Source organism: Adiantum capillus-veneris, chromosome 1, assembly GCF_014529385.1.
Source record: "Adiantum capillus-veneris isolate H3 chromosome 1, ASM1452938v2, whole genome shotgun sequence".
Taxonomy (NCBI): domain Eukaryota; kingdom Viridiplantae; phylum Streptophyta; class Polypodiopsida; order Polypodiales; family Pteridaceae; genus Adiantum; species Adiantum capillus-veneris.
Window position 1 is genome coordinate 54,770,123 of NC_140931.1, and position 24,718 is coordinate 54,794,840.

The following is a 24,718-nucleotide window of genomic DNA, read 5'->3' on the forward strand; positions in this document are numbered from 1 at the left end:
ATTCCTTGGTTGTTTCGTGTACAGGGAATCATGGATGCCTACAACAAAAAGATCACTGTACAGAGCAGGGGAAAGACTCACATTCCGGATGTAAAGCTTAAAGGGGAGTCTATTCCCACTGTATCAGCTTCTGCTATTACTTCTGTAATGAAAAAGCATCTTTCTGCGTACTTGGTTTTTGCACGTGAAGTGTCAGATTGTGATGAATCAAATTTATCTGTGTTAGATAAAGAAAGGTCAATGTTTTTACAACAGTATAGTGACTGCTTTTCCGATTCATTACCGTCTCAATTACCGCCAGAGAGACCCGAGGACAATGCGATAGATTTGGTGCCAGGCAGTAGCCCACCAAATAAGCCTCCGTACAGGGTTAGTGCGGCTCAGCAGAAAGAGATAATGAGCCAAGTACAGGAGCTGTTAGAAAAGGGGCTGATTCAGCCCAGTTCATCTCCATTCTGTTCTCCAGTGTTGTTGGTGCAGAAAAAGGATGACTCATGGCGTATGTGCATAGACTACCGTGCACTGAACAAGAATACCATCAAGAATAGGTTTGGTACCCCTATTGGGTTTCAGGGATACTGTGAGTTGACACTATTCTGCTGTAATGACTTTAAAATTTGGAATTCCCGATAGTATGATACTGATTTGTACTTGACTTGTTTAAGTGCAGGAAGTGATAGACGAAATGACTGCAGCATTTTGGTGTGACAAATCTCTATAGACATGATTGCAATAAGGATTAGTTAATCGGGCATCTGTGAGGTCCCCATTGGATCTAGATGCGATTGCTAAATACGTTACCGATTAATCATAGTCTGAGATTGGAATGACTGTTGAATGTGATTTGCCATGTGGTGTCCTGTGATGTCCAGTGATATCCTGTGATGACTGTCGATTGGTACATGTGCTAGATGTGTTGTTCCTAGAGCGTGGGTACTAACAATCAGTGTCTACTAAAACAGCTTATGGCCTTTGTTTGTTTTGCAGGCGTAATCGAGGGCGATTACAATGCTTTCAAGAGGGGGGTATGTCACAAACTGGTGACGTATCATGGCCCTAGACACACTTATAAGTGGGGCAGCAGAGAACACACACACCTCGGCTGGCAGCACCCGCGGAGACAGGGTGACGTGGCAGATTCCGAAAAATGCGGCGGAATTCACGCGAAGCTGCTGACGTGACAGTGCGTACGAAAAAAGCAGGCTGTACAGAATTCCAGCTTTTGCGCAAGCTGAATTTTATGCTGGCTGTTTTTGGGGAAGCTTTTGGACCAGTTGCTTTATTTAAGAGGCTTTTAAAAATTGACTGCTTTTCGGGCTTTGCTTATGGGCATCCCTTGTAACCTTTAAATATAAGCCCCTCACAACTCAAAGCATCTGGACGTAGAGTCTGAGAGTGAGAACCCTCCCACTCTCTTGTACTTTGAACTCAGATTAATACAAAAAGAAATACCGAAAGGGGCGCCAGTCTTTGGGGCCAATATCTCTAGGCACGGAACTCCGTCGGGCCGTGTCGAATCAATTGTGAATTGTGAACTGTTTTGAAGTGAACCTCTGCTGTGTCGCGGTAGAATCTTGACTTAGAGTGTCCAAGTTTGTTACAATGAGAGCTGAAAAAACATGAATTCCCTCACCATCCACTTCCATGTTGCATCCAATAACCATACACATAACATACCAAAAGCTTTTTCCATTAGGGTGAGATTTCTCCTCATCGGCAGGAGAGAGGATTCTCTCTCCCTACACTCTCATACAATAGAGAAAAAGCATAAGCTGTTTTTATTGCAAATCGCAAATTTGGAGAAGGGGGGGAACCGGGGGAGGGGGGGGCTTTTTTCTTGCAAACTATAATTATTGGGCTGCTTTTTGAGCGCCAGCCATTTTAAGAGCATATTGTGTGCACTGACACACTCAATGAATAGTTTAAGCACACACTTCGTACATACAGATTGCGACTTTGAAGAAGACTAATTGCAAATTCCCGCCGTCAATTGTACACGGTCAATCAATAGACAAATCCCCAACCGGGGGCGTCGATAGTGGCGATTCAAGGCGACCGATTCTCTTTCACAATCTTTGTCATCTCTCTCTTCAGTCTCTTGTTTTGTTCAATTATCAGATGCTTAGAAGAGTAAAAGTGTTTTAAGAGTTGCAAATTGTGGTAATTCACTATTTTTTGTCCGACCATTCGCCGAAAGTGGTTACATAAATCAACTGCTTCACCTCAAAAAGAGGGAGGGAGAGGGGCATGATGCAAGCGAGGGAATGCCATCTCACTCACTATCTTATTCATCCTCTCCACAAAGGATGTAGGTAAGAGAAGTTTGTTGTTGAACTGCTCTTAAGAGAGAGAAATGAATTAAATCAATACATACGCCTCCATTGTCCCTTCTCAAGATAGAGACTATAGAGTTATATTGGTCTTCAACTAGATTGATCCACTATTGAGAGAGAGAGAGAGAGAGAGAGAGAGAGAGAGAGAGAGCATTAGACTTGTTGGCAAGAAAAAATACATATAGCCCTCATGCTCAATATGGTATGCTATATGTATGTGTGGACCTTCACTATGGTTTTAAGACTTGAGGCCGTCTCCTAGATTTTAAAATTTCTTGGTTCTCATCTTATTTTGAGCAGAAGCTAAGGATCCACTCTTCATGTTGGTGCACTTAGGATATAGAAGCGACACTCTAGATATGCAATCGGCTACTATACATGCTTTGTGAAGGATTCTATCTTCTCTACTATTTGTTGAATGGCACTATGGGTGGTGCAAAACACTGATTGCTTGCATACCATGAGCCTTCAACAGCTAGTACGCTCATTGGCAGATCAATAGAGCTTCTCCACACCCTTCACACTCAATGCGTTAAATTACCTGGCTATTCATTGAAGAGCGTCATATACTTGTTTCGAGGAATTGGCCTCGTACACGACTTTTCTTCCACCTCACATGGGGCAAGATTACTTCGGAAATATGGACCCACCAATGTGGTATATCCTAAATTCCTCTTATATACCACCTGTACCATTTGAATGGCTTTCCAGCTCCTCTACATCCGCGTAGTGATAGGCTCCTTCTAACACCCTAGGCACTCACCAGATACATCTCTGCTTCTACCAGGCCAAGATTTCCCTAGTTAGCTTTTGGCGATCAAACTGCTTGCCCCACAGCATAGAAGGTGGAATATGGAATAATAGCCACAATGACCCCAAAAAGAAGGCGCCACATAATCACGCCATTAAGGGGAAAACAAAGTGGCACGGCCAGGCATATCCATACAGCATCAACACGCGATTTGGGCAAGACTGGCATGATATATGGCAATGTATGGACTAGAACTACCTCACAAACAGCAACGAACAACCACAAAACAACCCTCACCCCCTATCATCTGCCCCTGAAAGATGCCGGGGCTCGCACCTTGTACATACACGAGACGACTAACTTAAACACATGCAGGCATTAGCAAATAACACTAAGGCCTGAGCGAGCACTCCTATGATGGAACAATAGAGAGAGGGAGAGACCAAGGCAGTTTTGGCCATCACTATAAACATGATGCAGAAAAAATAACAAAATAAGCCAAACTAGAATGAGTGAAGGCTTCACTTTGTGAACACATATACATACACAGGTGCAGAGGAAATATGAATGGGATTAGCACAAGGCGCAAAACTCGTCTTACAACTTTTTTCCGTGACCGAGTAAGAGAAGAAACACAACTAAACTATTTCCTCTCAACAATTATTACAGGATTTTCACGGGATATTGTACAGGATTGAAAAACCTTGGCAGTAGAGAACAAGCTTACCTTCATCAGAAGAACCACCCAATGCACATACTATTTTGTTGTGGTGATGGATGTGTCTGCTGCCTTTTTGGCCTGGCCAGAAAAAATGGAGCTCTCTGCAACCCAGAAACCTGGTTGTCCATTTCGAAAAAAATGCCTTTTAAAACCTAAACGTGTACTTCATGCCCATAAATCTGCGTGAGAAAACCTGTTTGTGGTTGTACATTTCAAGTTAAAACCCTCTTGAGCAGCTGAAATTGTACCTTGCAGACTGGGCAGACTCATGACCGTCTGGGCGACCCACAAGCGGGGCTGCCGGAGAGAGGGAAATTCTTAGACCCGCCATCTTCCCCTCTTCACATCCAAAATTGTGGAGAAAGAGAGAGAGAGAGAGAGAGAGGGAGATGATACGAGTGCCCTCTATGGTCAAAAAATCATGGGACCCGATGAAACATGTCACATGCCTGACATTGGAGATGAGGTTGGCAATTGAGAGCTCACAACATAAGGTTAGGAGAGAGAGAGAGAGAGAGAGAGAGAGAGAGGTATGAAGGGAGTGCTTCGAGCTACAAATTTGAGAAAAACAAGCTCAAATGTGAACAGAAGATGAGCACTCAAGTCAGGTATGATGTCAAAACTCTTGTGCTTGCGAGGGCATTGTGTGCATCAAGGAAGGGTCCCTAGTGCCTCAGTGCTTTATCTCACACTGAAAGGAGTGCGAACTAGGCTAGATTGTTCTCATAAAGGTGCAAATTGCATACAAGGGGATAAGCTCAATCAATAAGGGTGTTTTCTCTTAGAGAAGAACGCACTTTTGTAACTGGAGCATTGTGGGTGGTATAATGGTAAAGTGCAAACCTCCAGATTCTTCCCACATCGTGATACATTGGCGTTGTAGGAAAGCCGCGTTCATTGTGTGGTCCAATGATTCATCATCGTGAAGCTACTATATTGCACGCCATCTTAGAAGCAAAGAAGCGAAGACAAGCTTTTAACATCGTAGAAACAATTCAATATACCTCAAAGATCTATTCGTTGACAAGTGTTGAAAACTCAAGAGAAGGAAAATTTTGGGTGGGGGTGCATTGTAATGCAATTTGTATTCTATAGCTTGATCGCATGCTTTTGACTCCACTCTCACTAAACAAAATCGATGAAGAAAAATGTGACTTGAGCCTCGAACTTCCACATTGAAGCCTAATGGCATGACCATTGGGTCAAAGAGTATACTACATGTAAGTAGAGAGAATAGGGAGATTGGCTCCATAGGTTATCTCAAAAAGACATTAAGGGATATCTTTTAAATGGCAATAAAGGGCTTTAAAATATGCTTTTAGATTGTGCTAAAAGAGCATTCCATAGAATTAGCTCCTCAAGCCTTGCATATCTGCCATCTACAAGATTTATGATCACAAAGTTTGGCTTTCATTCCCTTTACTCTAAAGCCTCAACAAAATCAAACATATTGGCAATGTTCAAGAATTCAATGTTGTAGGATATAATAACAAAACCAAATGGACCTAACATAGCAAAACTTGTATAAAGACAAGACAAGTCCACAATTTTGATGAACCCATTCGATTATAAACTATTAATAAGGTGCAAGATGATGGCTTTGTCCACTCGTGCACGATGTTTAGAGGGAAATCCAATAAGTTGGCAGATATTAAGGAGAATAGTATATAGCAATGTTGATTCTCATGCCAACATTTGGTTTTGACTTCCTCCTTTGTGGTTGCAAGGCCCATCCTCTTTCCAAAAAAATTGCAATGAGAATCCAACATATCAGGTTTAGTGCTCCCAAAACAAGATCATCTTTGAGGATGGCAAAAACCAAGTTTGGATCCTTCTTAGTTTTTGCAAGTTTGGCTCAAGAAGTAATCATAATAGAATTTTGATAAGAGCCTTTTATCTATTAAGATTTATCTCTAGTTATTTTTAATGGTGTACAGAGTTTGATGGTTTGATATTAACTAGCCCAATATGAGCCCCAAAAAGCATCTGAAGCGGACATCAATGATTTCCTCTTGGATAAAACACCAAGATGTATACTCGACTAGCAAAATCCTAGTAATAGTTAAATCTTGGGCTATTCACCTATGAGACTGCGTATTCAATTCTTGGCCTAGTAATGCAAACATAAACAAGGTAGCCAATGGTCTGTTGAGAGAAAAAGACATCAAAGTAGTCTTCGACATCATGAAGGGTAAGCTTCACATTTATTTCCATAGGAGTATCCATGGGTTTATAGTCCTCAAAGTCGAATTATGCAAATGCAACATTGTCTCGATAGAGTTTGTTTGGCACAAAGCATATACCTATCACACCACTTAAAGTATAAGGCCCATGTAACAATGCAAGAATCCTAAGTGTGACATCTCAAGGGAAACATTCAAATCATTCTTAAATTAGCAGTGTGCTTCTCATTCAGTCCAGCTAGTAGCACGTCGTTTGAACAAAGAACAACAATAATGTGTCTCACTTTCAATGAGGGCTTGTGGCCAGATTGCACTCTAGTGCCCAAATCAATCATAAGACCTCTAGGCCAAATGCATTCAAAAGTAGATGTGAAAGCCACATTGTATTCAACTTTGTAACTAGAAGTAGCCATAATAGGGTGCTTCTTTGTTAAAACAAGATGCATGAGTTACCTGGGAGAAATCAAGGCACCAATTGTGGGCACGCACGTGCCATAGCAATCAACCCTTATAAAATCACGTAAATCACATAGCTATCATACCCCCTTGGGCTAGAGCAAGTGGAGGATTTGTTTAACATCTACAAATTCTTAGACCCTAGGCTACGCATAAATTTGCTCACTTGTGAGACTACATACTAAACATCTAGCCTTGTAATCACATATAAATAAGGCAATCATCTACGTGTTGTCTCAAGCATCATAAAGACTAAGCTTTAAACCTATCTCCATATAAGTATTGATAGGCTTGTAGTTCTTATGGTCAAATCTACATAGCATTGTCTCGATATACATTGTCTAGGACAAAACAATACCTTCATCAAATTGGTTATTTCATTAACATGCCATTAGCATAAAGAAAAATGGCAAAAAAACAATATTTGCATGCCTAACATGCAAAGTGTTGTCAAGTGGACTATTCTAAAAATTGTGTGCAATCAATTAAGCATGTGTTTTCTCATACAAAAAGCAGGAGGAGCTTGTTTTACCTGCCTCATGCTTGTCACGATTCAAAAGTGTAGTTTTTATGTCAAATTGTTATACATTTCATGTAAAAATCCCAGTATGGGAATTACTCTGTCTCTTTGCTTCATGAACAACATTCCTTATGTTCTCCTAGTATGACATCATTAACTCTGTCACTCATCATGTACATGAGCCTATGCAAGGCCCATTTCAATCAATAAAAGTTTCTCGTTCTTTTATGTATCAGTCCCTTGTTAATAAATTTTCCATTAATAAGTGGATCATTAGATCCTTCATTAGTTAGCTTCATACTCAATTGGTACCAAAGACCTTTGAATTTACTAACAACAAATATGTTCATGGCGATACCTTCAGTCACCACTATCTTAATAGAAGTTAGTTCTTATTGATGTGTATTAGCATCATCTAATAAAGTCCTCTAGTTGGGAATGCATATTAGACCCCCATTATCCCATAAAGTGTGCATTAATTTAGCCAATTAGCCTCTTTGTTAGCCCAATTATTAGCTTCTACAAGCTCTTTCTTTTACCATACCTTGTATCAGGTTCTACAAGAAGTGTTGCCTTAGGTTAGCCCTAAGGATAGCTAGTAAATTTTTTGTTGGGGTCTTTTCATGACCAACAGAGCTCTGGATATCCGTTTTGCTAAATCAAGGACTCCAATTGAATCCAAAAATAATTGCTATGCATCTAGGTAACGATTCATAATTTCTAGGAATTTTGAGGTTGTGTTGTAACATTATTCATAGATCTATAGATTTTTTATAGGCCAAGGAGCTGCAAATTAGCCCTTAACTTGCAAACCATAAGGATCAATCAAACCCTTTTGAGCATACCTAAAGAAGTTATCTACAAGGATCTACATCCTATTGAATTGTTGCCAAAAAAAAAGGTATACAAAGCACAAGAGTTGTCCATGAACAAGGAAGTGCAACCAAAGCCCATACAAGAAGAGAATTGAATAAGGAGTTAAAGACCATGTCTGAGCCATCAATCTAGAAGAAGAATCTCTTGTCATTCCAAAGAGCTACCCAGGAGCTACATGTGTCAAAATCAAGCCAAAGAACCATGCTAGCATATTGAGTGAGGAACAAGCAAAAGAATCACGACCATCTCTTGAAGCCAATCCTATATAAGATGCATTTTCATATCTTGAAGCAAACCTTAGAGTTATTGGGATGAGTTTAGTAGGTTTATTAGGAGGCACTAGAGTCAAAATTCACATCCTAAACTTTCTCCTCTAAATCATAAATTCAAGCCAAAATTTAATGTCAAATGACCATAACAATTGATCCAAAAGTCCAAACTCAATGTCAAGTAACTACACCACATGATCCAAAAAATGTCAAAACCCTAAAGGGCCAATACCATAAGTTGAATCTCACACCCATACACAAATCAAAATCTTGTTCACATAGGACATTCACTGTCATAAAAATGTCAAAACCCTAAAGGGCCAATACCATAAGTTGATTCTCACACCCATACACAAATCAAAATCTTGTTCACATAGGACATTCACTGTCACAGAATCTAATATCTAGCTAACCCAAATGATTTTCTCATATTAAATTGATCATTTAATGTGGGATAATAAACGGGAACAAGAGTTAGAATAGAGACATGTGCTTCTAGACCTATCTCAGCAGGGGACCAAGAGGAGAGATGGCTACATCTCAATAGGGGTCCAAAACGAGATTGTCTACCAAAGAGCAACGTGTAATAAGTGCTCCTAGACTTATCTCAACAGGGGACCAAGAGGAGAGATGGTTACATCTCAATAGGGGTCCAAAAGGAGAAGTCTATCAAAGAGCAACGTGCATCTAATGGAACTTAAATACCTTAGGGTTAGCTTCATTAAAGACCTCCAAAGGTTAGTGTTAAAAGTCCTTTGACCTTAGGCAAGCTAGGGCTGAGCTTGAGGTGGGAACCCGCGACCGAAGCTTGAGGTGCTTGTCGTGCTTGCCGACTAAGGTGCTTAAGGTGCTTGTCGTGCTTGATGAGGAAGGTGCTCGAGGTGCTTGTCATGCTTGATGAGGAAGGTGCTTGAGAAGCTTCCCATGCATGGGGGGTAAGGTGCTTGAGTCAAAAAGAGACCCTACAAAGGAGGGGGAAGCCCCAAAGTTAGGGGAATCTTTGACTTAACCTCCCACTCACCCAAAGGGCACCCCCTTTCTCAAGGGGCACATGGACACATGTTAGACTCTCCCTATGCTTAGCCACATGGTGTGCTTGAATCCTATTGGCTGGGCTAAAGAGGGGTCCAACGAGCTTCTAGTTCAATTCAACAAATATCTAGATATTTTCAAGCTCTCTCTCTCTCTCTCAAAGGGGTAAGGAGGACACTTGCGCAAAGGCTACCCTTGTTGCTTGAAATGCAGTGTGCGTGTGATTGGATAGGCTTAGAGGGGGTCCAATGAGCTTCAAGCTTGAGCTACAAGGAGGCGTCGACCAAGTAAAGCAAGGGGTGTGCTTGGGGATATACACCCTCTCACACACTCATTTTTCACACATTCTCACTTGGTGAAAGTGGAAGAACTCCATCTTGTTCTCCAAGCTTGTTGAGAAGTTGAGAGCCTACACCAACACTCTTGGCTATGGAATGCAAATCCAACCAAGAGCCATGTTTCAATGTTTAAGCTTGCCATCTTCTCCATCTTCATTACTATGCTATTATGCTATGCTAAGCAAGAAGAGTAATGATAAGTGAGGAATTATTTCTTTCTTCTATGAATGTTTCTTCTTCCTCTTCCCTACCCTCATTCTCCACCTTTGAAGGTGTTTGAGGCCTTGGGACTGAGGCCGGGGATGGTTAATGCTTTTACAAAGTTTATGTTATGCTCGTGACGCATGAAGCTTTCCATCTTCATAGCATCACCAAGGTCACAAGGAACACAAAGATTTTATTTTACCAAGTCTATCTTTAGGGAAGAATCTATAATACAAAAGCCTATTGGAGGGGGGACCAGCTCCACATAAATCCGATCCTCAACTGTTCTCAAGTTCTCTAATTCCCTCTCTCTCTCTCTCACAAAAGTATTGTTCATGCCAAGTTAATTAAGTATAATGGTTATGTTGCTACCTCTAATTAAGTTCACCCTCTATGTTCTCAAAGTAATCTCACAAAAATGCTCTCTTTAATTCTTCTAATTCCGTTATTCTCAAAGTTCATAGGCCATTTCCATTACATTCACATGGAGAGGGGCTATTAGAAACAAGCCATGTAATAATCCTAGTGTGGGAGCTACCTCTACCTCTATTCTTCACATGACATCATTCACCATCTCATTCAAGTATGATTTTATTGATAATTATGTTGTTCATCGTGTATACAACATCATGTATAATCCCATTTCAATCAATAAAAATTTATCTCACTTTTATGCATCAATCTCCTATTGTTCGTCTTGATTGTCTTGTTAATAATCATGTCATGAATAAGTAGTCCTTAGCTCCTTATACAGTTTCTTCATTAGTTAGATTCATTCTCAATTTCCATCATTCCAAGCATTATGAGTTTTCAATGCCCAACCGTTATAAATGGTAGTTACAAAAAGAGACAAGAAAAAGTCTCATCAAAATCAATGCCATTCTCTTTAGTATAATCTTTTGCCACAAGTCTATGCTTACAATATTCAACACTACCATTAGGTTTACATTTCAACTTGCAAACCCACTTTGTACCAATATCCCTTTTGCTAAGAGACTTCACACAAAGAGTTCATCTAAATCCCTAAAAGAAAGCCTCCCCCTCATTCAAGCATGTGATCGGCATGAATCAATCGTCCCCCTCATTTGCATACATAATGAGCACGAGGCTCGAACTTAAGAGCCTCCATGCTTGCTAGTAGGTACAAATTTTGCAAGCATCCATGCTTCCCCCTCAAGCATGGAGGCTCCATGCCTCCCCCTCATTTACATACATAATGACCATGAACAAGCATGGAGATTCGAACTTAAGTTCGAGCGTCCATGCTTGCTTATAGGTACAAATCCCACAAAGCCTCCATGCTTCCCCCTCATTTACGCACATATAGGTACCAATCCTACGCTTGCTTGGTTTGAGTTAAGGTATTATAAGCTTGGCAACCACCCTCATGGGTTAGTGCTAGCTCAAAACATCTTAGAAAATGGTAGAGATCTTCTCAATTTTTCTATGTGGAGGTGCTCTTCTCTATAAGCTTCCTTCCCAACCCTTAGTAGCTGACACATCAAAAGGGCATTGTGTTGGTGGGGGAAGTCACCTTATAGTTATAGAAAGAATGTTCTCCTAATGATGGTGTACATCATGAGTCACATTTAGCGCCTCTTAGCACAACCCACTGGTGAGATGGTGTGCATCGTGACTCACGCTAACACCTCTTTCAAACCATAATCTAAGTGGGATACGAGAGCAAAGTTTGGTAGAGAAGGGACCTTGCTTTCAATGGTGCACTCATCGTACCTGCACTTGCAGCTCCACCATTGCCATCACCATTCGCATGTGTGTAAGAGACCCAATACCTATTTTCGATGCCACTAAGGTTTTATTGTCACTATTGGAAGACTATGTCGCAGTGCATGAGGGAGATATTGTGCAGTGACACCAGTGCCGTGCAAACCCATTTGAGCGCCTCAAAAGCCGCTCCACGGAGGCAGGCTTGATGGGATACCCTCTTGGCTTTGAAGTCCAATGACAACCTCATCTCATCCCATCTCAAGAGCCATTCCGCAAAGGGAATGTGCTGCTCTACCAACACCTCGTACATACTATTCACTGCTACCCATCGCCTCCTACTCTAATACACTTGCACACATGTGACATCATCACCTTCATTGCCTTGCAGCTGCTGCTTTGCACCCTGGCACCTGTTGTAGTCACTGTACACATTGCGCATCCCGGCACATGTGTCCGCCAGCACAGACATCAGTTGAGCCATGTGCCAAAACGATGTCATGGCACTCATCCTCTTCCTTGGGTTGGACAACCCAATGCTCATCAAATTTGTGCACACCACTTTATCGGCCTCGCCCTTTCTCATTTCACAAAATTTCATCGGCATGCCCACTGCATGATAAGACACTATGTAGGGAAGATCACTAGAAGTCCACCATAGACATCGCAAGATCATCCCCCTGCAATATTGTGGTGCTTGAACTGCTACTATTACTACTACTAGCTCCACCTTGTTCCTCTCCTCTCCACCGACACAACTCATGCACCACACCACATATATAAACCCTTTCTTCATCGTATTGAGAGTCGCGGCTTGTCTCACACCGAATCAACCCTTGCTCTTCTACACAAAAAGCCTTCGCAATGTGGTTGATGCAATCGTCCCACAAAGCTTCACGACTCAAAGGAGCTGAACTTGTCATATGTTTGCCAGTGCTCCTGACAGTCGTCAACCTGAAGCGTCAACCCTGGCTCAAAATTCAAGTTAAAGTGCAAATTCAAATTAAAGTCTAGTTGGAAGGTTCAAATTAAAGTGCATCTCGATCAACCTTCACCTTTAATTTTGTCATTATTCGTTTCAAAAGTTTGAGTTTGTAATCTTCCTATATTTTTGGAGCACGACGACACTAGAGTCACATTAGAGAAGTGGTGCTCCTCTAGATTTTAGAGCCTTATGCCTCGCCCTCAAAATCAAGTTAGCACTGATTAGAAAATGCTTTCAAATTTTCAGCACATTTACTACAATAGTCAATTTTGTATCATATGTACTAAATTTAGATTCAGAGGCTTTAAATTTACGACTTTCAAATGCAAGTGGGTGGTTATCTTGCATAAGAACTGCACCGATACCTTTTCCACTAGCATCAATGACTACAACAAAGAATGGTTGGTCAAATCCAGGCAATTGGAACACAAGTGCATTAGTCAAAGTGTTAACCCTCACAAACACCCTATCACCTTCGATGGACGCCTTATTATTTATTTGATTGAGTCATGGAGTGGGATTGTCGGTCCAATAGGTGTGTAGGTGATCGCCAATGAGAAGCGCACCACTTATCATATTTTTACAGAAGTTTTGCAACGACCGGCCATTGTGGGCGCCCATGTGTGAATGGATCAAACTCTTATAAAAGGTCCATTTGACCTAAAAATCCTCATTCTTGGAGGTGCAAGCTAAGAAGTGCTCTTGCTCCATCTCTGTCTCCTTCTCCTTCGTGTGCTCACGTGTGTATGTGTGTGTGTGTGTGAGAGAGAGAGAGAGAGAGAGAGAGAGAGAGAGAGAGAGAGAGCATTGCAGCGGCGGCCCTTGTTCTTCGCAGCACAGGATTCTTCACGATGGAAGCATTGAGCAGTGAGTGACACACCATTGTTTCTTTGAGCTTGCTAGGACTGTCTAGTTGTGTGCTTGCAGCCTTTCGAGGCTTGCACACAAGTTTTCAGCCTTCGACACGTGCGGCAAAGCACACATTTTTGGTGCCTCTGTCGAGGACTGCTTTGCACTAAAGCTTGAGGAGCACTCAGGGCTACCTCTGGAAGCCTTTTCTCCATCTATTTTTAGTTTTTGTCTGGGTTTGTGTAGATTTGCTAAGTGGTTGTAATGCGCAGGTTTGTTAGAATTTGTTATTGTTGAAATGTGCAAATTTTCTATTAGGTTTGCTAAGATATGTAATGTGTAGGTGTTAATAGATCTATTAGCTGGTGTAAATCTGTAATGTGCTCTGTGAGTAGATTGAGTACTTTGTGAGTGAGCAGTTTTGTTCTATTAGTTAGTGTAGACAGTGAATAATAGTGTAGAAAGTGAGCAGTAGAGTTGACTATCTTTGAGTGTGCAGCTCTGTGTTAGAGAATGTGTGAGCAGAGGTAATTAGTGGTAATTAGCTGGGTTAGCTGCAAGGAGGTTAGACAGAGCTATTAGGAGCTTTTGTGTGTGCGCGTAAGCTCGTCGTCTACGCGGCAACATTATCTTCAAAAAAAGCTTTTATTGATTTTTTTAAAAATAATTTAAATTAAAAAAAAACGCTCAAAAATATTGAGACAAAAAACGAAAACAGAAAGAAAATTAAAGAAACCTTTTCTTAAAAGGAAGGATCGAGATCGGGGTCATTCCCTCGAGCCGGAGCCCGAGTCCACCCAGGCCTTAGTCCTCAATCTTATGATATACTATACACACTACTTTATGCATAAAGACTAGGACCTCAACTGAAGGGAGGGCATGCGGGATAAGTTCCTCAAGTCCTCCACCATCCCCTTCACACTCACCCTTGGGACTTACTAATTCTAGCCTTCTTCCCACCTAGAAAATACTATTTTTAGGATTCTGAGAGATTTACATAACCAAATTAGGAGCTGTAAAGCACGGCACCTCCCCCTAGCAAAGACGCTCGTTTTGAGCTATCACACGCCATATTTTGTGGCTTGGTTTAAAAAAAGAAACAAAAAATAACAAAAAAATTGGGTTGTAAACACCTAAAAAACTAGGTGAGCGGCCTTCACGGGCACTCGCCAATACTTCCAGAGTGTTGAGATCACATGCACCTACACTTTGGTTGTGTGCTAGAGGACAAGCACATAGAGATTATCTCTGTTTACGCGAGCACTCATTATTCCTCCACCTTAGGCTCTAGGCCCTCAACGGGAACCCAAGGTAGTACCACTCAGGACCCACATATTGCGTCTAGTGACTCTTCCTCTGACTACAACATCATGGAAGGTTACCCGATACCTAATCATGATAGTTAAAGCTAAGACATGCATGCCATGGGCCCACGGTCCGGGCCGAGCGTGCTTAGCCGCTTGAAGGAAACTTTTAGTAGAGCCACTCGCTCCAAACATGGAGCTAACAAGGTAAATGAAGGGAGTGGGGAAGTAAATTTGCCATTCATGACTAACGTAGAACCCATGCTCCTGGAGAGTGTGCACGTGAATACTTCATTCACTAGACCCCGTGACTCTTCAGAGCTATTCCTCTCCAAGGTTATATTACCTGATGGTAGAAGCCTTGCTGAAGTGCAAGAGGTTGAGTGATATATCATTGTGACTAGGGAAAAGGAAATTGAGAGCCTACGCAAGGTAGAGCAATGGAGAGAGCTTAAGGCAAAGGCCCCTATGTCAACATCCATGCTAGTCGAGCAATTGAGTGCTCATGGATTAGCAACCACTAAGGGTCAACCCATTGAGAGCCACGTTGCATCTAGTTCAAAGGACACCCCTAGCACCTCAATCCTAGATGGAGCGTTTCTAAATGAGAACTGGGAGTATGAAATACAAATGGAAACTCTAATCGACCTATACACAAGTCACACCTATCACGTGGGTCGGTTAGATGTCCTACAATCCACAATGGGTGCTACTAGTGTAGAGGATCGACAACAAAGAGTTTGTGATGTCATCCATAGGGTTATTGAGTTGGAGAGACAGAACAAAGTGATCCACATGCCTTCAGTGGGTCCCTCTATGAGATTATTGGATACAAGGAAGGCTAAGTAATCAACCTTATCGCCTAATATTGGTGGGCTGGTTATTGACTCAGTGGAGTCAAGGCAAGATCAGGTTGTGTGCTGTATGCATTGTATGGAGGAGGGCCATGATCAGACCATAACTCGTGCGTGTGATGTTGGTGAGGCATCGAGAAGTCAGGAGGGAACAATGATGAGATCTAGGAAATTGTGGCGTGTTGATTATGGGCATGAGCATGTAGGAGCATGTGGGTGAGCTCATGTGATAAAGACAAGCGAGCAACTACAAGGCATTGGATTAAAAAATAGTGCAGCTTGGGTGGGTCAAGGGGAGCCCAAAAAGGGTATGCAAGTTTGCAGATAGCGCCAAGCCAGTTTCGAGATGATGTCAAGAATGGAGGGTGTGTAAATGTTAAAAAGAGAAAACCAATAAGATCTTGTTCCCACAGAGACAAAGGCCTTTGAATGTGAACCCCCACGGCTAACTAGCGAGGGAGAGGGAGTTTCTTACATGATACAATAAAGAGAATGGCAAGAGGACAAATATGAGTGTCGAGGTTTGTAAATTTTTGCAATAATAATATCTTAACCCAAAAATGGCAATCATTTGCCATGCACACTCCCAAAAAAACATAATAATCACAAAATCCTCTTGTCATTGATGGATCAAGCATACAACCTTGATGTTCGAGCTTGCACACAAAAAAATATGTTCAATTTTATGCCACTTTAGCAATACAAGCACAAAATTACGGCCTCATTTTCTCTCATGAAGAGTGCCATATTCTATCAATAAAACACTTGACCTCATTCTAACTATCATAATCCATGCTTGAGCCCATGAATCGTGCATTCACAACATGAAATGAGACGAATTGGAAATCATGCATGCACAAAGATTGGGCTTCAATTTCAAAATTGATGCAATTTGATTGCCATTTGGGTAGCACACTTAAACAATGCATATATTCCCTTATTGGCCATTCTAAGACCAATCAAAATCATTGCAATATGAATTTCTCATCTCCAATAGCTCAAATCATCCAAACCCAATTGGATTTGTCATTTTGGTTTATATGGCTACTCACATTTGTACTTATAAACACACAAATCAATGCACTTTTGACCATACCAATGAACTTGGCATACATTGTAATGGTAGTGCACTTAAAATCATCCCCAAGTGAGAACCAATCGGGTCATTCATCTCAAATCCTTTGATGATACACACCAATCTTTAGCTCCATTAATCATTATGATTGGTAACCAAGACCAATCATTCATCTCAAATTTGGACATCAAATGCCATTGAGTAGGCACACACACCCAAATTTAGACCAAAACTATATGCAATTATTCCATCGACTTCACATTACATAGCTCAAATTGCATATTCAATCAAGCATGAATGAATGAATGAATGAATGCATGCATGCTTAATTTCTCAAAGATTAACACTAATTTGACCCAATCACAATAAAAAATTAAGCACCAAAATTCAAAATTAGCTCTTTTGGCCATGCAATTAGGCCTATCCCTAATGTTTACATGCACATTTGATACATATTTTACAATCAACAAGCATTTGGGTGCCCCAATTGACCATCAATCATTCAATCAAGTGGTCTTCAATTGGGCACACACACTCTTTCTTTGCCCAAATTTTTGGCATTTAGGCTTATCCAATGATTGAATTTTCAGCACACACTAATTGCATTGAAGTTGGCCTCCCCAATCATCACATGCCAATCAAGGTACTCTAATCATATCACACACAAGTGACATTAAGCTCAAGGCCCTTAAACCTCCACATATTAAGCACACAATTAGACACAAAATCTAATCACATGACGAATAGTGCACACACTACACTAATCAAGAGAATTAGAGGAGTCATCAACTAATTGAAGTACTCATGGAAGAAGAGTGTTAAGATCAAAGAAAGAAGTCATTACCTCTCTCAAATCTAGAATAATGAGAGTGCAAAACTACTTCATGACATAATGAAATATAGAGAAGGCTAGATTAATGAGCAAAATAGAGATTAGATTAATCAAGAAGAGCTACTCTAATTACAAAGGATTAGCACTAGCCTTCTAAGCATGGGCATTAAGCTCAAGGCTATGCCATCCATAAAGTGAACACTCAAGAGTGACTACTCAAGAATGGCTTCTCTTTAAGCATAGGGCTCTTTTATAGGTTTGGACCTCAATCCCTTCAACTATGGGATTAAGTTGAGCCATTTTGTCTAAATCTTATACAACATGGAACTCCTAAATGATCCCAAATCCTTATACAATGAATAGGAAATATTGTGCACAATAGCACATCCATAGCTTGGTGCATAATTGGTGTAGCATGTGTTAGCTGCTGCTAACACCTCATCTTTGGACCCTTCTTCACATTCTTTAATTGGTAGATCATCAATGAAAGGCACATGAGGAATAAAGTCCCTTGATACCTTATTCATGCCGTTCATCATATGAGCTATTGAATTAGTAGCACCGTGTGGTAGAGTGCATATCCTTACCAAATGAGAGTTGTGCGCATCGTAGTAAGATCCTTTCTCTCCAAAGCTAACTAAGATTGATTGTATCAAGAGTAGAGATCACCCATATAGTAAATAGATCTATCTGCAAAGGCCTCAACAAATTCATTCACAATTGGGCCACCAGTACCCACATTGCAGATTGTTACCTTGTTAACCAGCTACATATCATGTATGAACCTTAAAGTACCATTCTTCTTTGGCACAATGAACCATCAAGTGTAGTAGGGTGCAAATGATGGTTTCAAAATGCCCATTTGCATCTTCTCATTAAGCAAATCAATAATCTTTGGCAAGTGAGATTTTGGAACTGGAATGGGATGTAAGCTCCATGGCATCTTCTCATTAAGCAAATCAATAATCTTTGGCAAGTGAGATTTTGGAACTAGAATGGGATGTAAGCTCCATGGCATGTGAGGAACAATGAGTATGAACATAGGTGAAACAACACTCGGACCACATCACACCACCAATCTTGCTTGGATCAAAAGAAAAATATTTACCGTGGTTTTCAGGCATACCTTGAAAGCATTTAATCTCCTTTTCATTGAGGAAACCATCCTCTCCAATCTTCAACTGCTCCAATGTCTCCTTAGTAAATTTGTGTCCAATGTTCTTCTAATTTCTAAGTATAGGATGTCAAAAAGCTTCATTGAACATCCCATCACTTCCTTCTAGTAGAGGTGGAGCCAGTGGTCTCACTTTCTTGCAACCGTCTTGTACTTGGTCTCTACCCGTGCTTCAACTGCTTCATCTAAATCTTCCTTAATATGAATAAGTGCCGTTATATATGTAGTTCTTCATACATGTCCATTGAGTGCACTTTAACAATGTCAGTTCCACTTTCTAACCTGCTTTGCTTGATCTACTCAAGCTTTGGCATAGTATCAACATAAGATACCTCTTCAAAGATTCTTGAAATCATATCATCTAGCTCAAGCACATCAACACATCCCTGCAATTCACTTTGAATACTTGAAACATATTGTTTCTCCCACTTAGGCAGCTTATTAAATTTCTTGTAAGCTAATGAACCCTTAGATGTCAACCCCAAAAGCCCTGAGAAGAGAAAGCTTTTCTTTGCAAGAACTTCTCCTCACTTGTACCACCCATAGTCCTGCTTTATAGTGGAACCCCAAGAAAATCCTATGCAAACTTGTGTTCTTTGAACTCCTTGCATATTTAGGGGAATGGGAAAAGATGACCTTGGGAAAAATAGGATGAAGTTGCAGCTAGCTAATGGCTATATTGCAAAATCTATTGGTATTTTGGAACAGGTGGTGATGAATTCTTGTGGAATCAAGTATGAGCATAAGTTTGCTATAGTAGATTTAGGTACTAAGAATAACTATGATGTTATTCTAGGAAGGCCATTCATGCACCAATTAGAGATGGTTCATGACTAGAGCTATGATTATATGTACTTGTGCCACATGGAGACCAGGTCCACACTCATCAACCTAAGTGACCACAAATGCAAAGATGACAGAGAACACCCGTAGAGGATTTCAATTCTACAGCTGCTACAGAATTTAAAGTACCTGCATTGCTAAACTCTAAATCTCACCTATGGATGTTTGGAGCTTCAAACTATGAAAATTTTATCAAGGACAAATGCAAGAGAACAAGCCCATTTGAGGATCCAAACTATATAACGGAGCATTTTCTCAAAGAAAGAATGGAGCCCTTGGAGTGAACTCAAATTAAGGCCACTTTAGATTAGTGCATCAAATGAGATCACAGCTACCAAGTTTTGTGATGAAAATGGCTTGGACTTAGTTCCTTTCCACATGATTAGAGTGGATCTAGGCTCAAATCACTGAGAAACAACCAAGATTGGTGAGGTGAAACAAGAAGTGGGGATTGAAGTATAGTGTTTGTGTATCTGAGACAAGATTTCTATTAGAGATCTTACCATGGAAATTGATTCAAGCCACATCTTGGAGCAAAATAAGGAATCAAGTGATGAATGTTACTATGACACTCTTGATACTCGAGGTACGTGGATCTTCGCATAGACAATGAAAAATTAGAAGGTCATGAGAGTGATCTTGAACACAATCAAAACAATTCTTTGATTTTTCAAACCAAAAACCTAGAAGACAACAATGTTACAGAAATAAGCGCTCAAAAAAGAGGATGAGAAACAATCCAATGCCATATATCAAAGGGAAACAATCATACTTGAAACTAGTGGGAGCCCTTGATTGCATAAATGACAAGTTAAATAGAAAGGAAACAACACCTCTCAGCCAAACAAATTGAAACAAAAAAAGGGACAAACAATAAAACCTCCAAAAGACGCATCAAAGACAAGCTAGTGAACCAAAATGGACAAAAGTTGAGCAAAAAAAGAAGTATAGGGAATTGAAACGCACACTTAGAGAGGTTTGGACAACAAAAATGGAAACTGATGATGAAAATGGGAAAGAATTGAGAAAGTATGGAATAAGTGTATCCTCTCATTACAAGAAGTACACTATTCATGATTGCAAAACCATCATTGAACAACCAATGAGGGAGAAGGTTGAACCTATAAAATCTTATGTTGGACTTGAGAATGCTAAAAGGATAGATCTAGCAAAGCCATGCAAAGAGCCTAAAGTTTCTTATATTTCTATGGATCTAACACTTGACAAGGAAGAATTGTTGATCTAGACGCTCAAGGAGTATAAGGATGTGTTTGCGAGGTCTTATAAAGACTTGAAAGGGGTTGATCCTTCCATTTGTCAGCATAGAATTCCCTTAAATTGTGATGCTAAGACAAGGAGACAAAAATATTAAACTTACAATGAGACATTTGCAAAGAAAATCAAAGACGAGATTTATAAGCTAAAGGAAGGTGAGTTCATTTACGAATAGAGCACATGGATTGGGTATCCCCAATTGTAGTGGTACCTAAAAACAATGGCAAGTTAAGAGTGTGTGTCAATCTAAATGAAGCTACTATCCATGATAGTTATCCTCTTCCTATCAATGATCATGTCTTGAAAAGAGTAGTGGGGAAGCACACATACAACTTTTTGGATGGATTTTCAGGTTTAATCAATTGGTGATTAAACCAAAAGATTAGCAAAACAACCTTTGTGACTCAATGGGGCATGTTTGCTTATGGGTTGATGCCATTTGGGCTGACAAATGCACTTACCACATTCCAAAGACTCATGGATCAAGCTTTCAGATAGCGCTTGCATATATTTTTAGAAATGTGAATGGATAACTTATTTGTGCACTCAATGTTATGCAAAGACCATATAGAACACCTAAAAAAGCATTTGGGAAATTTGACACCTATCGAATCTACCTGAATCCAAGAAAATGAGTTGTCATGGTTAGGCAGGACAAGATCCTAGGTCATATTGTGTCCACAATGGAATATCCATGCATATGGACAAAATCAAGGTGATTGTGGATATGCCACATCTAAAAATAGCGAAGGAGTTCCAATCATTCATGGGACATTGTGGATAATACTGAAAATTTGTTTACATGTATGCAATCATTGCCAAGCCTCTCTATGGTTTGATTGTAACCTTTGATTGAGCTGGATATTGTGAGAAATTAGTTTAAAAGTTGAAGCAACCATTGGTATCATCACCAATTCTCACGGCACCATATTAGAGCAAATTTTCATGTTCATGTAGATGCCTCTGTTTTTGCCATTGGATGTATCCTGGCACAACTTGGTGAGGGAGTTATGGATTTTTTAATGGATTTTTAATATGCTATGCTAGCCTTCAACTGAACATGTTGAAAAAAATTACACAACTATGAAAAGGGAAGGATTGGGAATGGTTTATGTTATGAAGAAATTTTGGCATTATTTCCTAGCCAACCAATTCATTTTCTTTGCGGATAACCCAAGCACTATTGTATCTACTCAACAAGCCATGCAACACATGCCGAATAGTGAGATGGCTCATCATTTTGCTTGAGTTTGATCTCTTTAACCTAGAATGATGATACATAGTGGAGTGATAATATATTCCTAGTTTTGTCTATAGGACAATTGTCAATAGACCATGACAAAATAGATGACAGATGCATAATTGAGCAAAGAAATCCTTTCCAACTACTTAGTGGATGACTATATGTTAGGAGTTTGGATGGAATCTTGCAGTTGTGCATCAAAGCCTTTGATATTCCTTTGTACTTGAAGGAAGCACGTGTCATGATGGACTTTATCCATCATGGGAAAATCAAAACGTATCAAAATTTGATGAGAATGGGAGTTTTTGTCCTAGTATGAAATTTGATGCACACATGTGTGTTAGGAATTGCAAATCATGCATGCATAATCAACTCACACTTTGTGCATCAAAAAATGAGTACATACCAATCTTACATGGGGAAAGCACATTCACAGCAAGTGAGAGGTCATCTTTCAACATATAAAAGGGCTAAGGCTATAATGTTTGTCAAAATTTATTGATCTACACTCTTCGTGGATGCTGGAGCATTTGTGAAGCGGTGTGATGAGTGTCAACAAAGAACAAAAATTCCCATAAAAGGGATGAAATGTTGATGAGACTGATGGTAGGAGCACGTGTATTTTCCAAGTAGGGTTCAAATTTTGGGTCCATAGCACCGTCGGCTTACAGAACTCATAAAAAATATATCATAGTAGTCACATACTATTTGACCAAGTGCGTAGAAGCTAAAACCACACAAAAATATGATGCATGCACCACAATTCATTCTTATATGAAAATGTTTTCACATGTACAATCTGCCTATAGAAATTGTTAGTCATCGAGGGACATATTTTGTTAATGAAGTCATTGAGTACTTGCTTGATGAATTCATTGTCATACATAGAAAATTGGCTTCGTATCACCCACAAGATAATGGTCAATACAAGAGCAGCAACAAAGTCTTGTGCATAGTTCTCACTAAAATTGTGAAAAACAATAGATTGGATTGGGATCAAAAGTTTTACTCCGCTATTTGGGATTACAAAGTTGCATACAAAACTATTTTATGGACTACATCTTATAACATGGTGTTTGGACTTAATGCAATATTACCCATAGAATTTTTGGTTCCAACCTTGGGAGTAGCCAATAAACTTGAATGGACTAGACATGAATGGTCTGACCGTCTAATTGACTTAGAAAAGTTGCATGAAATTAAATTAAAGGCAGTGGTCACAATATGTGCCTAAAAAAAATGCATGAAAGAGTTTCATGACAAGCGCGTAAAGTCCAAAGACATCACACTAGGGAATTATGTGCTTGTCTACACTCTTAAGCAAAAAACAAAAAATTAAAGAAGCATGGAATGGGACCATTTGTGATTCATTCCATATCACCGAGTGGGGCCATTAAGCTTGCTACATTGGATGGACAGGAAATGGCAAACTAGATTAGTGGATGCAAGCTTTAAAAACATCACTTGCTGTTGACACACGCATGCTCAAAAGGACACATGTAGTTAAAAATAGGAAAAGAAGCAAGAGCTCAAGATTCAAGAGGCACAACAAGAAGCCAGAGAATGTGTAGCAAAGAGGAAGCACAAAAGTTATTAGATTACCAGCATTGAGGACAATGACAAAAATGTGGATCCATATATTTCTGTAAAGCTAGGAGTCAGAATGTTACCTATTCATGCATTGATCTCATGTGAATACAATTAGTTGGAATACGTAGCAACAAATTCCAAAATTGATCCTACACCCCTTGGAAAAAACATTTACCGGATTCAATGGAACTATTAGTATTGCTATAGGTTTTGTGGATCTCATATTACATATCAATGGATATGAATGTTCCCATAACTTTTTTGTATTATTATTAGATACCTTGAATAATCAACTAATATTGGTCACACCATGCAACGCAAATACAATGTGTATATACAATGCTTTGACAACTAGGTGCATGTTACAATGGATAGTCACATAATGTGTGTCATTTTTGCTCCCGTGGAAGATACCAAGCATCTTTTTGAGAAAGTCAGTAACAAGGTCAAGAATGAATCCAATGGTGGGACCGTGATCGAGACATAATAGCACAGATCACTATAGCTATCGGGTCTATTAGCATTCTTGAAGTTGCAGCTGCCAATCTTTCACTCCCTTTAGAACAAGTCACAACAAGTACTTTGGCACTTCAAGCCCTAGTTGCTACTCCTCTTTACCTTCAAAGATAAGCACTCAAGCATCTATACCCGTGGCTCGATTATTATAAATTGCAAGGAATAGAAGAGAGGGTTTCACAGAGCCAAGATAGCACTGGTTCTTGTCAAGCTTCTAATGGCTCAATAATGGTTAAGCCGTAGGCAAGTCTTGTAGGACTCCATTATTAAGACCATAGCTCTCGACGGTATCCCCGTTAACTGCATAAAGCAGGCGTGCTTTAAGGATGAAAAATCCCTATTCTACTTACTCTTTTGCAAGTAATAACACCAACCATTTGTAGCAATCTTGAGGTAAGAAAATATGGAGAAAGTCCCTAACTCACACACGCCTATGTACAGTGAAATGGTAGGGATAACCAAAATGTTTGAGTGATTTGATAGGGTGAGGTAGCTTACTATGGCAATTATGGAAAGCCGAAAAACGGCTATCAATGGCAACAACGATCATAATCGAAATCGCAACACGATCACAATCCCAATATCATGACACCCTACATCGTCTACAAAATAGCTAAAAGAACATACTCGTGCAACCAAATCAACATGGTAATCAAATTCAAAACATCATTTTGTACCATCATAAAAGAGTATAATCACTTCTTGATTGGATCAAACAAAAGAGATATTACCTGTGTATATTTGTTTGTAAGCTAACCTGTTGGCTGCTT

General features: G+C 40.0%; 1 pseudogene; it reads right to left on the reverse strand.

Moving 5' to 3' along the window:
* Positions 1-11,508: 11,508 nt before the first annotated feature.
* On the reverse strand, positions 11,509-12,204 carry LOC147464823 (crinkler effector protein 8-like; annotated as a pseudogene).
* Positions 12,205-24,718: the final 12,514 nt, after the last annotated feature.